Here is a 15,829-nt window from a genome sequence, read left to right on the forward strand (position 1 = left end):
AGGCAGTCAGACAGACTCCTGCATGCGCCCGACCAGGATCCACCCGGCATGCCCACCAGGGGGCGATGCTCTGCCCCTCTGGGGCGTCGCTCTGTTGCAACCAGAGCCATTCTAGTGCCTGAGGCAGAGGCCATGGAGCCATCCCCAGCACCCGGGCCAACTTTGCTCCAATGGAGCCTTGGCTGCAGGAGGGGAAGAGAGAGACAGGGAGGAAGGAGAGGGGGAGGGGTGGAGAAGCAGATGGGCACTTCTCCTGTGTGCCCTGGCCAGGAATTGAACCCGGGACTCCCACACACCAGGCTGACGCTCTACTACTGAGCCAACTGGCCAGGACCTTAATTGATTTTAGAGAGAGAAACATTGATTTGTTGTTGCACCTGCAACCTTGGTATATTGGGAGGACATTCTAACCAATTGAGCTACCTGGCCAGGGCCACCATTGGTCATTATTTTTATCCACCCCTTTGCTTTTTTACTGACTTCTCAGCAAGTAGTGTGTGAGCTGTGGAGAGGGTGGGAGCTGGGTCTGTATTGGACACACTGTGCTCTTCAAGCCCAGCCCAGCACACAGTAGGTGCTCGGTAGACATTCATTGATAAACAGACAAACCAGTAAGAGGATCTATCTCTTGTGGGTTCTCAGAACTCCTGAGAGTGCCTCTCCACTCCTGCAGGATTGTCCATACTTTCTCCTCCTCAGCCCAGCCTTCTATGGACTTTTTCTGTCACCATGGTAATAGGTTGAATATATCCCCCAAATTAAGATATGTCCAGATCCTAACCCACAGTACCTATGAATGTGACACAGAAACACAAGCACAGAGAAGACAGCCATGTGAAGACAGGGGCAGTAAGGTAGCTACTGCCAAGGAACACCAAAGAGTGCCTGGGGCCACTGAAAGCGGGAGAGAGGCCTCGGATTGATTCTTGCCCAGACCTCATCAGAAGGAACCAAACTTGTCGACACCTTAATTTTAGACTTCTGGCCCCTAGAATAATAACAGAATGCATTTCTGCTGTTTTAAGCCACCCGGTTTGTGTCAGTTTGTTGTGGCTGCCCCAGAAAGCTCATATATCATGGTAACTAGCTGCTTTGCCTCACTTCCTCTCCAGACAGGGAGCCCTGTAAGGTAGGGACCTCCCTGGATTCAGCTCTGTGTCTCTCAGGCCCAGCTATGGACCTGGTGTTGAAACAAACATGATACGAGAATGCTGGCTACCCACCAGCACCTCCCAAGGTAGTATGAACACTTCAGAGTGCCCAGTGAATAGAACTAACACACAGAGTCACCAATGACTGGAAAGAGCACAGACTTTAGTTGACATTTTTGCTGTGTGACCATAGGCATGTCCTTTAACTTCTCTGAGCCTCAGGTTCATTGTGAAATATGAGATGACATGAGTATTTGCTCAAGAGTGCTTGCTGTTGGCCCTGGCCGGTTGGCTCAGTGGTAGAGCGTCGGCCTGGCGTGCAGAAGTCCTGGGTTCGATTCCCGGCCAGGGCACACAGGAGAAGTGCCCATTTGCTTCTCCACCCCTCCCCCTCTCCTTCCTCTCTTTCTCTCTCTTCCCCTCCCGCAGCTGAGGCTCCATTGGAGCAAAGATGGCCCGGGCACTGGGGATGGCTCCTTGGCCTCTGCCCCAGGCGCTGGAGTGGCTCTGGTTGCAACAGAGCAACGCCCCGGAGGGGCAGAGCATCGCCCCCTGGTGGGCAGAGCTTCGCCCCTGGTGGGCGTGCCGGGTGGATCCCGGTTGGGCACATGCGGGAGTCTGTCTGACTGTCTCTCCCCATTTCCAGCTTCAGAAAAATAAAAAAATAAAAAAAAATAAAAGAGTGCTTGCTGCCTAATTAAGGGCATGAACCAATGAGCCAGAAAGGGGATGCTGAACAGGGCACCATGGGAGAGGCTCAGTGTTGGGGCAGGGTTGTTTGGAGCATGGCTCCTCTCATGCTGCAGTTCTATCACCCTGCTATACAGGCCAAACCTACCTGTGTGGGTATATGTCCCAGTGACATCTCTGGTGACAGTGCTGTTGAAGACAGTCTCTAGAGTTGAAGTCAGGTTCCCAGTGCTGCCACTTACTAGGTGGGTGAATTATTCTTGTCAAAGATTTGAAGACTGAGCAACCTGTCTCATCAGCTGCTGGAGGGCAGAACAGGAGCCTCCTGTTAAGGTATAAGGCACATCTCCAGGGATTATGTGGTCAGTAAGTGAATTGATGATGCTGAGACACAAGGTGGGTGCTAAGTGTCATGAGTAAGTTCCGAAAAGGTAGGGAAAGGCTGTGTCTGTGCCTTGTCCCCATCTCCTGTTTGGGTCTAATCCATTGATTATGTTTTGAGCCCTGTGCTGGCACAGATTCTAAAATTGCATCCAGGTTCAGTGCTAGGAAACACTATTATGATTGATTAATGATGTCTGTCTGTGATTGATTGGTGATGTTTGTCACTGGTGGAGGCTTGTATGAATAGTATGTATATCTTTGCACTTATAATCTGCTAGCAGGCTGCCTATAATGGCTCAGGAAACTTGCGAATCAAAAGTTTTCCATTTGAGCAGCAAATAAACATTAAACTCCCTCTCCATGATCTGCTGGACATGGAGAGGAAACTAAAAAAATACATGGTCCATTTCTCCTTACAGAGAATCTTGACCTGGGTCCTGGCCATTCCTTATTTCCTTTATTTCTTTCTACTTTTCTACTAGAGTTTAGTCTTCCTCTCCCTTAACCAGCTGTTCCACCCCAAACAGCTATTGTGTATATCTGGCCCAACTCCCAAGAGCAAACACTCAGGAATTCTACAGAAAACACGTCACCTAAAATACAGCTGAGCTTCCAAGACAAGAGGAATTACAGTCACATGATAGCGCCAACTGGACAATGACTCCCAGCTGGGTTGATTGGGGTGTTTCTGCTTAGGTTTGCGCAACTCTTTTCACAGTGTCTTGCCAAACTGGGCTCCCCATACTGCAAAGATGTTTGGCAGCTCAGCGTTTCTTAAGGATGGGAAGTATTGCTGCCAGGGATGCCCCTGAAAGTGGGCTTCTTATTGAGCTCATCGCCTCGCTGCCGCCATGCTCAGAGCCAAGGCTCAGTGAGACAGGGCATTTTCCCATTTGTCTCGCTGTTTCTGGGGCTTTCTTATTGCTGTGAACAATTAAGTAATGCAGGGGTGGGATTCAAATAATTTAACAACTGGTTCCTCTGCCCTAATGACCATTTTAAGTATAAAAAATGATATACCAATAGGTAGTTTATTACTTCATGCATTTAATACTTAAATAACAATAAAAGAGGTACACAGAACTAGATTATAAGAGTTTTAAAATATTAATTAAAAATATTAAATAATACCTGACAAAAACAATTAAACTGTTATTTAAGATATTTACATATTGATTCTTTTTTTTTTTTTTCTTCTGAAGCTGGAAACGGGGAGAGACAGTCAGACAGACTCCCGCATGCGCCCGACCGGGATCCACCCGGCACGCCCACCAGGGGTGACGCTCTGCCCACCAGGGGGCGATGCTCTGCCCACCAGGGGGCGATGCTCTGCCCCTCCGGGGCGTCGCTCTGCGGCGACCAGAGCCACTCTAGCGCCTGGGGCAGAGGCCAAGGAGCCACCCCAGCGCCCGGGCCATCTTTGCTCCAACGGAGCCTTGGCTGCGGGAGGGGAAGAGAGAGACAGAGAGGAAGGAGGGGGTGGGGGGTGGAGAAGCAAATGGGCGCTTCTCCTGTGTGCCCTGGCTGGGAATCGAACCCGGGTCCCCCGCACACCAGGCCGACGCTCTACCGCTGAGCCAACCGGCCAGGGCCTTTTTTTTTTTTTTTTTTACATATTGATTCTTGATTGGCATCCTCACTTGCAATTTTTTTTTACCTATGGACAGAATGAACATTATTACTACGGGTGCTTAGAATACACACTGTTGCACAGAGGAATGTTAAAAAAGAGTAAGGAATGTAATTTGTGATTTCCACATTAGGCAGTTGCCTAGGTGCCCACCTTAGAGAGAACCCTGATTACAAGTGCCATTTTAACAACTGGTTCGCCGAACTCAACAAAAAGTTAGGTATCGGTTCTGCTGACCTGGTGCAAACCAGCTGAATGCCACCACTGAAGTAGTGACTATATGGGGAAGGGACAAGGTTTATCTGGTTGATGGCTAATGGATCTCCATAAAAACTCAGCTCCCACTAGCCAGACATGACTACTTTAGTCTCTAGTTCAACAGAAGACAGGAGAAGGGGAGAGAGCAGCATTGATTAAGCACCTACTGCGTGCCAAGCCCTACACTGAAGAGCTGCCTATGTTTTTTCATTTAATTCTCGAAACAGGTCTTTTTAGCATAGTAAGTGATGGATATAACCAGGGGCTCAGCCAGGAGCCCCAAGTCATTTTTCTGGCCTTGGCACTTGCTGCTCAGTGACTTTGAATGAATAGCTTTCTCATTTTGGATTTTAGTCTCTTATCCATCAACAAGGCATGAGAATGCCAGCCTTCTCATGTGGATTAGAGGGAGAAACCATGTATAAAGGACTTTTCCTAGAAGAGGCCCTTCATTCCTGGTAGCAATTTTTATTGACCTAAATCAAGGGCTAACCCACCCTGGCTTGCAGCTTTAAAAAAAATAGTCAAGTGAAATAAGTAAATCAGAAAAAACCAGGAACTGCATTATTCCATACATAGGTGGGACATAAAAGTGAAACTAAGAGACATTGATAAGAGTGTGGTGGTTAGGGGTGGGGGGGAGAGGGAAAGGGGGAGGGGGGGCACAAAAAAAAACTAGATAGAAGGTGACAGAGGACAATCTGACTTTGAGTGATGGATGGGTATGCAACATAATTGAACAACAAGATAACCTGGACTTGTTATCTTTGAATATATGTATCCTGATTTATTGATGTCGCCCCATTAAAAAAATAAAATTATTTAAAAAAATAGTCAAAATATCAATAGTATTATTCTTTAGATTTCATGTATATTCTAATGTTAATTATGTACATGTATATGTGTTTTATAATTTTTTATTAAGGTGAAATTTATATAATATAAAATTCTCCTGATCAGGCGGTGGTGCAGTGGATAGAGCGTCGGACTGGGATGCAGAAGACCCAGGTTTGAGACCCCGAGGTCGCCAGCTTGAGTGCGGGCTCATCTGGTTTGAGCAAAGCTCACTAGCTTGAGCCCAAGGTCACTGGCTCGAGCAAGGGGTTACTCAGCCTGCTGTAGCCTCATGGTCAAGGCACATATGAGAAAGCAATCAATGAACAACTAAGGTGTCGCAACGAAAAACTGATGATTGATGCTTCTCATCTCTCTTCGTTCCTGTCTATCTGTCCCTATCTATCCCTCTCTCTGACTCTCTCTCTGTCTCTGTAAAAAAAAAAAAAATTCATTTTAATGTGAAAAATTCAATGGCATTTAGGATATTTACAATGTCATGCAACTGTCACCTCTATCTAATTCCAGAATAATTTCATTACCCCATTAGCAAGCGCAGATGTGAGGGCGATCTGGCTGCAACATCTGTCACCCCATTGATCGCCAGGGTTGATTCGGCTGATCTGGCTGGCTAGGCGGGTGTCCCCTTCCTCCCTCACCGCTCCATGTGCGTCCCTCTGGAAGCTGTGCGCTAGCTCAGTTGAAGAGGACGACCTTCCGGATAGAGGAGAGGACCGTTCTTCCGTCAAGGGTATAGGAGTGGCTGCGCTTCCCTGCTAGAACCTCCAAACAAGTCTCAAGCAAGCGCTCCCCATTCCCGCTCCCTCAGTCCCTGACAACCCCTAATCTGCTTTCTGTCTATGGATTTGCTTGTTCTGGACACTTCATATATATACTGCTCCCAAAAATTAAGGGATATTTCAAAATGAATATGAAGCTATAAAATATCCGCTAATTTTTGGGAGCAGTTATATATACTGAATCATAAAATATGTGACTGCAGCAGCTTTTGTTTGGCTAATAGCTGAGCAAGATTTTAACATTTATGATTCTTGAAAAAAGTTAAAAGAAGACATTTCATGATACATGAACATTTTGTGAAAGTCAAATTTCAGTGTCCATAAATACACTGGCACACAGCCATGCCCTTTTGTGGGTCTATCTATACTATGTACAGAGAGAGACTACATGGTCTGCAAGCAGAAAGGGTTGAATCTCTGGTCTGAAGCTTAGAGAAGTTGACTCCGTGGAGAGAAGCTAGCCAGCTTCCTTTGGACTTGAGTCTGAGCTGGCCTCCACAAACTACTGCAGCCTCTCCGTATGCATCTAATAGACATTCATGTAATACTTCTTATTGGGCAGGTGCCATAAAGAGCTGTCAGCCAGAGTGAGCTGGTCTCTGCCCTTGGGCAACTCCCAGGCATTAAACCAATAATTAGCCAAATAAAGATGCTGATGAATTTGAAGACATCCTTTCAGTCAGTGGTTGGACATTCACTATCAGCATGTCTCAAGCACCTGGTTGTAAAGGTACAATTTTTTAGTGATGACCAACTGAAAGTGACTTTTTTTCTTAGATTTCTTTCTTTTTTTAATTTATTATTTATTATTATTATTTTTTTGTTACCTGTTGGCCATAACATCTAGGGGCTGCTTTCTTGTCTTATTTTTACTTTATTGAATTTTTTGTTTTATTTGGATTTTTTCATTTCTCTTTTTTTTAATTTTCCATTGATTTGGGGGGGGGGAGGAAAGGAAAGAGAGAGAGAAAGGGAAAGGGAGAGAAGTATTAACTCGCCATTCCACTTAGATGTTCCATTTAGTTGTGTACTCATTGTTTGCCTCTATGTGCCTTCACCCAGAATTGAACCTGTGACCTCGGTGCACCAGGACAATGTTTTATCTACTGAGCCACCTAGCCAGGGCCAGATTTTAAAGTGTCTATTTTTTAGATTTATCTATATTTTATTTAACCATTTTTTTATTTATTTAAAAATTAAAATTTTTTGCCTGACCAGGCAGTGGTGCAGTAGATAGAGCATCGGATTGGGATGCAGAACACCCAGGTTTGAAAGCCCGAGGTCCTTTGGCTTGAGTGCAGCTGTTCCGGCTTGAGTGCGGGCTCATCAGCTTGAGTGTGGTGTTGCTGGCATGAGCGTGGGATCATAGACATGACCCCATGGTCACTGGCTTGAGCCCAAAGGTTGCTGGCTTGAGCAAGGGGTCACTTGGTCTGCTGTAGCCCCTCGGTCGAGGCACATATGAGAAAGCAATCAATGAACAACTAAGGTGCCACAGTGAAGAATTGATGCTTCTCATCTCTCTCCCTTCCTGTCTGTCTGTCCTTCTCTCTGTCTCTGTAAAACAAAATTAAAATTTTGATCTTGGCCAGTTAGCTCAGTCAGTGAGAACATTATCTTGAAACAATTGGGTTGCAGGTTCAATCTCTGGTCAAGGACCATATGGAAGTGACCAATGAATGTACAACTAAGTGGAACAATAAATGAATGCTTCTCTCTCTCTTCCTCTCTCTGTCTCTCTAAAATCAATCAATAAACAATAAAAAGTAAATTTTATTTAGATTTAAAATTTTAATTTAGATTTATTTTTATTTAAAAAAATTTTTAAGCCTGACCTGCAGTGACGCAGTGGGTAAAAGCGTTGACCTGGAATGCTGAGGTCGCTGGTTCAAAACCCCAGGCTTGCCTGGTGAAGGCACATATGGGAGTTGATGCTTCCTGCTCCTTCCCCCCTTCTCTCTGTCTCTCTCTCTCTCTCTGTCTCCTCTCTCTAAAAAAAGAAAATAATAAAAAAAAACCCTCAAAATGCTCACTAAGGATATTAAAAAATTTTTTTTAACTTTATTTATTGATATTAGAGTGAGAACAAGGGAGAAAGAAGAGACAGAAACATTGATCTGTTCCTGTATGTGCCTTGACCAGGGATTGAACCTTTGTGTATCAGGACGACACTCTAAGCAACCAAGCTATACGGCCAGGGCTTTATTTAAAAGTTGAAAAATTTTATTTAGATTAAACTTTTTTTAGATTAAAATCTTTATTTATTTATTGACTTTAGAGAGAGGAAGGGGGAGAGAAACATTGATTTATTGCATTTATTTATGCATTATTAAAGCACTTATTTATGCATTAATTAGTGATTCTTATATGTGCCCTGACCAGGGATTAAATCTTGATGTATCAGGACAATGTTCTAACAAATTAAGCTACCTGGCCAGGGCCTAGATTTAAAAATTTTTGATTTCACTAAAAATTTTAACATTTATTTAAATTTACATGTTTATTTAGATTTATTTTTATTTAAAATTTAAATTTTTATTTCTATTTATTGCTATATCATCTATATACTGTAAAAATTTACCAAGTGTTGCAACCCTCACTGTGATCAGCTTTAGAACTTTCCATCACCCCAAGGAGATCCCATTCCTTTGCAGTCCATCTAGCTTGCACCCCGAGCCCCAGGCAACCACTGATGTGTTTTCTGAGTCTGTAGATTGTCCTTTCTAGACATCTCATAGAAATGCAATCATACGGTGTGGTCTTTTGGTTCTGGCTTCTTTCACTCAGCATAATTGAAGTTTGGTCATTCTGCTGTGTGTTCATTCCTTTTCATTGCTGAATAGTATTTCCTGTATGGATGGATCATAGCTTGTCTGTACCATCACCTGCTGACAGATGAAGGCTTCCTCTAAGGGTGCAATAGTTCTGTGTTGTCCCTGCAACTTCTTGGAGCCCAGGGATAACCTCATACCTATAGCTTAGAAATGTACAGTGATGTCCTTTCCACCTCAGGTGTCCTGGTTTCTTTTCCTCTTATTGGCCTGGGGCTCCGGTGCTGTTGCCTGTGAAGTCACCCCTTTGCACACCTGGTCAGATCTGTTGGGCTCCCTGGCACACCTTACCAGGAGGAGGTGTCCTGCTCTCCTGGCCACCCATGTGTTCTGTACTCACTGCCCACACAGTCATGTGTTTGACGTGATGGGGACAACACAAGAGGCCTGGAGAACGAGGGCACAGAGGCTGAGTTTGAGCCCCACACAGTCTTGGCACCTGAGGTCCCTCTTCCTGAGAGACTGGCACAATTCCCTGACCTGCCTCTGACTTCAAGAAGGTTTGCTACTGGCTCCTATGGATAACCAGCCTGCACAGAGCCTCCCCTTTCCCGGGAACATCGCCTACACCCAAGCAGCTTACCCTGGTTCCCTGTCATCAGCCAGAGGAACTGGCTCTGAATCTCTCTCTGCTCAGCCCCTTCCGTGGTGAACAGCCTCGAGCACATTGCTTCACCTGCTGATCTGCAGTGCCCTCTTTGGGGTGGAAGATAATAATGTTATTATGTCATTTTATCATGACCACATATTAATAATGTCAGGACCACAACAGGCTGGCCAGCATTCTGTGACGGGTGAATTTCCTATGAAGCCCATTTAACATTTTTCAAGTTTATTTGTAAAGTTCTTCATCTTTTGGGACAGGCAACTGGTTATTTCTGGGTGCCTGGAACAATTTCTTTGGAAAACAAAGGAGTATAAATGCGTTTCAGATCAATTTTCTTTAACTTTCAATTTTTTTAAATTAAGGTGAAATTCACATAATATAAAGTTAACCATTTTATTTATTTATTTATTTATTTATTTATTTATTTATTTATTTATATTTTTCTGAAGTTGGAAACAGGGAGGCAGTCAGACAGACTCCCGCATGCACCTGACCGGGATCCACCCGGCATGCCCACCAGGGGGTGATGCTCTGCCCATCCGGGGCATCGCTCTGTTGCAACCAGAGCCATTCTAGAGCCTGAGGCAGAGGCCATAGAGCCATCCTCAGCGCCAGGGCCAACTTTGCTCCAATGGAGCCTCGGCTGCGGGAGGGGAAGACAGAGAAAGAGAGGAAGGAGAGGGGGAGGGGTGGAGAAGCAGACGGGCGCCTCTCCTGTGTGCCCTGGCCGGGAATCGAACCCGGGACTCCTGCACGCCAGTCCGACGCTCTACCACTGAGCCAACTGGCCAGGGCCTAAAGTTAACCATTTTAAAGTGAACAACTCAGTGACATTTAAGTACACTCACAATGTTGTACAACCATCAACTCTATCTCATTCCATTAATATTCCAGAACATTCGCATTTCCCCAAAATGAGACCCCGTCCCCATTAGCAATCGCTCCCCATTCCCCTCCCTGAGCCCCTGCTAATCACCAAATTGCTTCCTGTCTCTATGGATTTGCCTGTACTGTACACTTCATCTAAATGGGATCATACATGTGGTCTTTGGTGTTGGCTTTTTTCACATGGTGTCATGTTTTCAAAATTTACTGTGTTGTTGCATGTGTCTGTGCTTCATTCATTTTCTTTCTTTCTATTTTGTTTTTTAATGAGAGAGAGACAGAGAGAAAGACAAAGAGAGGGACAGATAGGGACAGACAGACAGGAAGGAGAGAAATGAGAAGCATCTGTTCTTCATTGCGGCATCTTAGTTGTTCATTGATTGCTTTCTCATATGTGCCTTGACTGGGGGGCTACAGCAGAGCAAGTGACTCCTTGCTCAAGCCAGCGACCTTGGGCTGAAGCCAGTGAGTGACCTTTGGGATCATGTCTATCCCACATGCAAGCCAGCAACCCCCGTGCTCAAGCCAACAAGCCTGTCCTCAAGCCCACAACCTCGGGGTTTCAAACCAGGGTCCTCAGCTCCTAGGTTAATGCTCTACCCACTGCATCACCAACAGGCCAGCATCACCAGCATTAATAAGAGTCATTATTGGCCTCTGTAAAACAGGGACTCAGTACCCCCCCCCAGCCCAGCCCCTATTTCCTACCCCAGGTAATGGAGCCCCTTCTTCCATCTAGACCAGTGGTCCCCAACCTTTTTTGGGCCACAGACCGGTTTAATGTCAGAAAATATTTTCACGGACCGGCCTTTAGGGTGGGACGGATAAATGTATCATGTGGCCAAGACAAGTGTCAAGAGTGAGTCTTAGACGGATATAACAGAGGGAATCTGGTCATTTTAAAAAAATAAAACATCATTCAGACTTAAATATAAATAAAATGGAAATAATGTAAGTTATTTATTCTTTCTCTGTGGACTGGTACCGGTCCGTGGCCCAGGGGTTGGGGACCACTGATCTAGACTAAAGCTGCCAGAGCAAACACGGGATGCCCAGTTAAATTTGGATTTCAGATAGACCAGGAATGACGTTTACGCCTCAGCATGTCCACTATGAGTTTTCCCTTTCCAGTTTTAGCTTAAAGTCATCGTTGTTTTTACAAATAACCTTTTTAAAATTTTGGAGTAACAAAACTAATTGCATAAAACATGCAAAGATAAGCCAAAGGGTTTCTGTATCCCTTCCGCCCAGTTTCCCAGAAGTTAACACCTCACAGGACCGCCACACATTTGAGGAAACTGAGAAATTAACGTTGGGATGATGCTGTTGACTAAACTCCCGACTTTATTTGGATGTCCCCAGATTTTCCACAGGTGTCCCCTTTCAGTTCAGGATTCCACATTGCACCAAGTCGTCCTGTCACCTCGGTCTCTCCTGGTCTGTGATAGTTTTTCTCAGACTTGCCTTGTTTTTTTTCATGTCTTTGGCAGAATTGCAGCATGCTGGTCAGTACCCCCCGGAATATCTAAATGTCCCCCAGTTGGGGTTTGTGTGATGTTTTCTTGTGATTAGATGGGGGTATTGGGTTTAGTGGGAAGACCACAAAGGCAAGGTGTCCTCCACGTCACATACCTGGGGCACCTGCTCTCTGCATGGCTAATTAACCTTGTGCTTTATGGCTGCGGCCCTGAAGGAACCTTACTCAAGTATCTTCAGAACCAGAGGAAGGTCTGGTTCCTTAAAACCAGATATGAGGACAGCCTGTGCCAGGTACTGGGCCAGGTGCCAAGTTGTGCCCCCTTTGTGGGGCTGCTCTGCTGGAAGGTGAATTTGAACAGGAGAGTCTGGAAACCCAAAACAGTCCTCTTATTGTCTCCCCTGCATGGTTTCCTGATGTGGACACCTCCCAAGCTCAGACACGGATAAGAGGCAGGTGCCTCTGGGTGGCGTGCCTGAGGTGTGCTTCTCCAACTTATAGCCTCAAGGATGTCAACTGAGCTGTTTTAATGCTCAGAGTTGATTTCATCTGCACAGTAACTCTGTGAGGTTAACTGAATTATCTGAGGAGAACGGAGGCTGAGATACCTACAGAAGCTCACATGGCAACTTGAGTCTGCTTACACCTGCCAACTCTAGTCCCTATTGCAAGAAAAAGGCTCTGTGGTGAAGGTGCAGCCCCCAGAATATGTTCTCAAAAGTGGGGGGGGTGGTTGTGAGCAGATTAGGAAAAGAACTGGTTTACAGGATTTTCCAACCTCGGCACTGCTGACAGCTGGGGCTGAACCCATGCACAGTGAGGCGTCCTGTGCAGTGTAGGATGTTGGGCAGCATCCCTGGTCCCCAGCTACAGATGTCAGTAACATCGCCTCCTTGTGATAAACATGTCCAAGTTTTCCCCTGGCATAAGTGGGGAGACCTCCGTCTAACCATGGGGGGCCAGGCTGCTTCTCAAATCTGTGGTTTGCATTTCCTGCAAACTCCTGGGCCCTGCTGGGTGGTTGGCCCCTCCCCAGCTCTGGGAAGGGAACCTCCTTCCGCTGTCACCAGCCAGCATGAACGATGTTGGACACTTGCACTTCAATAAGAAAACTCTGGGCTCCTCTGACCCTGGGGAACCATGTGCTCAGTGAGCTGTACTGTTTACCCCAAACAGTGACTTGCGAGCTGCAGAAAGAAGGCCCGTCTCATGCTGTAATGTACGGAGCAAGAGAAAGCAGAGGTACAGTCACCTCCCAGCTTGACTCACGCATTGTCCGGCTGGGAGCTCCGCCAAGGCCTGACTCATGGCCTATGATGTCACACCTGTGCCCATGCCCCCTGAGAAAATATTGGGTGGGGAGGGGTGGGGGACCCATGTTGGCTTCGCACACTTGGGGGCCCCGGCTGTTTGTATGAGGGAGGCTGAGTCATCTGGGGGTGCTGCTGGACAATACCTCTGGGGAAAGAGTGAGGGGAGTGGAATTTTGGTCCTGTGCATTCATTCTTGTTTTTAACTTTTCTTTTTAATAGTTGAGGTAAAATTCATATAACATAATATTAGCCTGATTTAGTCTGTTTGGGCTGCTCTAACAAACCACCAGCAATGTGGGGATAGAGTGCTTATAAATGCCAGGGGTTCATTTCTCAAAGTTCTGGAGGCTGAATATCCAAGATCAAGGTGCCGGCAGATTCAGTTTCTGGTGAGGGCCCCTTTCTGGTTGGTAGATGACATCTTCTTACTGTGTCTTCACACGGTCACATGGTGGAAGGGTGACAGCACGCTCTGGGTTCCCTTTTATAAGGGGACTAATCACATTTATGAGGGCTCTACCCTTATGACCTAATCACCTCCCCAAAGTCTCAACTCCTATTGCCATCACTTTGGGGGTTCAACATATGAATTTGGGGGGCATACAAGCATTTGGTCTATAACATAACCATTAACCTTTTTTTTTTTTTTTTTTTTTTTAGATTGAGAGAAAGAGAGACAGAGAGACAGACTCCCACATGTGCCCTAACCGGGATCCACCCGGCAACCCCTCTCTGGGGCCAATGCTTGGACCAACCAAGCCACTGACTGCGAGAGGGGAAGAGAGAGAGAAGGGGAGAGGGAGGGGGGAGAAGCAGATGGTTGTTTCTCATGTGTGTCCTGACCAGGGATTGAGCCCAAAATATCCTCATGCTAGGCCAACACTTTATCCACTGAGCCAACTGGCCAGGGCTCATTAACTATTTTTAAGTGAACAATTCAGTACATTTAGTACATTTACAGTGTTGTGCAACCATCACAATCATCTAGTTACAGAACAGTTTTATTACCCCCTCCAAAAACCCCATCCCCATGAGCAGTCACTCTCACCCTCCTTTCCCAGCCCTGAACGAATACTGATCCGCTTCCTATCTCTATGAACTTGCCTGTCCTGGACATTGCATATAAATAGAATCAATACATCGCGTGGCTTTTGTGCCCGCTCCTCCCTCGGCATCATGTTCTCAGGGGGTCCGTTCACGTTAGAGTGGGTGTCAGTTCACCACTCCTTTTCATGGCTGAATAATGTTCCCCCGAGTGGTTGGACTACATTTTGTTTATCCCCTCTTCCAGGGATGGATATGTTATTTTTCTGGCAATTATAAATAGTGCTGCTACAAACAAGTATGTATAAGTATTTATTTGAACATCTGTTTTCAATTATTTTTAGTCTATACTTAGGAGTGGAATTGCTGGGTCACAGTGGTAATTCTATGTTAAACCTTTTGAGGAACTGCCAAAGTGGTTTCCATAGTGATGCATCATTTTTACATCCCCACCAGAAACGCATGAGGGTTGCAATTTCTTCACACCAACTGTTATTCCCCTCTACCCCCTTTTTGGCCAACCTAGTGGGTTTGATTTACATAAATTTTTAAACATTTGCTGGGTGGAGGCTCTGTCCCAAACATTGGTGGTGGTACTGAGGGGGTTCCACTGGCCTAGAAGAATTTGCCGTCTAGGGTGACAGTTCTTAACTTGGGACAATGGGAGTATTTGTAGCTTCATAAGACCAGGAGGGGTATCCAGGAAGACTTCCTGGAGTGGATGATGGGTATGAATTGATTAGGTCAAGGATCTCAAACTATGGCCAGTGGATGGCACAAGTCCCTACCTTGTTCCCTGCTGTTACCCATGGGTGGTTATGGGAGGATTGCTGATGTGACCCGTGGGTAGAATTGGGATGGGGGCCTTTGTTTCCTGTTATAAACACAGCCCAATGCCTGTTTTCTGGATAAATACAATGAGCATGGAGAAGGTGAAAGTTTGTTGTTCTCTGGGCAGTGAATCTCAATACCCCTGGATGACAGGAGCTCCCCAAGACAAGAATGGAGGGGTCACATCCATGTTGACAGTCCTCTGTCCCCATGTGCAGAGGAAGCATCTGTTCACTTCTGAGGACTTTGGAGATGACTGATAATCGGCTTTTCTCCTCATCAGGTCCAAAGTAGGCAATTTAGAAAGCTTTCTTGAGGGGTTTGCCCAACAACTGCCAGGGCTTCTTACCAAGCTGATTGATTTGTGCCCAAAGGGCGTCGTTGCAGGTAACCTGAGGGCCACGTCCCCATGACTCACTATGTCCCCACCACCCAAAGGCTGTATGCTAAAGGTGGTGACGATAGGGGGAGGCTACGTGCCTGTGGACAGCTCTCAGACACACCTTGTCCTGGTGTGTGCTGAGTCACCAGGGAAGCCAGCCAGCAGTGGGGACCCTGCCATCTTTGGATCCAGTTTGGAGACCTCAGGCAAGTTTGTTGACACTCCTGCCAAGTAGGGCTTACGAGATGCGTGGCATATAGGTGGGCACTTACCCACAGTGGCCACCATCATAGGTGACAGCTCCCCCTGAGCAGGGAGGTGGCCCCAGTGAGCACAAGTTTCTTCAAACCTTCTCTCTACCATCATCCTCCCCTCCCTGGCCAGCAAGGCCTGTCCCTTCTCTGTAGAGTCTCTGTCCTGAGTCAGGGTTTCTAATGAGATGACTGTCAAGATGGGGCTGCAGCCATATGAAGATTAGAACTAGACAACTGTTTGTAAGGTAACTCACTTGAATGGCTATGGCAGGAGGTCTCAGTTCCTTGCTATGCAGACTCTGCCATAGTGGCAATTAGAAAGACAATGAGCATGGAGAAGGTGAAAGTTCGTTGTTCTCTGGGCAGTGAATCTCAATACCCCTGGATGACAGGAGCTCCCCAAGACAAGAATGGAGGGGTCACATCCATGTTGACAGTCCTCTGTCCCCATGTGCAGA

Source organism: Saccopteryx bilineata, chromosome 1 (assembly GCF_036850765.1).
Source record: "Saccopteryx bilineata isolate mSacBil1 chromosome 1, mSacBil1_pri_phased_curated, whole genome shotgun sequence".
Classification (NCBI taxonomy): Eukaryota; Metazoa; Chordata; class Mammalia; order Chiroptera; family Emballonuridae; genus Saccopteryx; species Saccopteryx bilineata.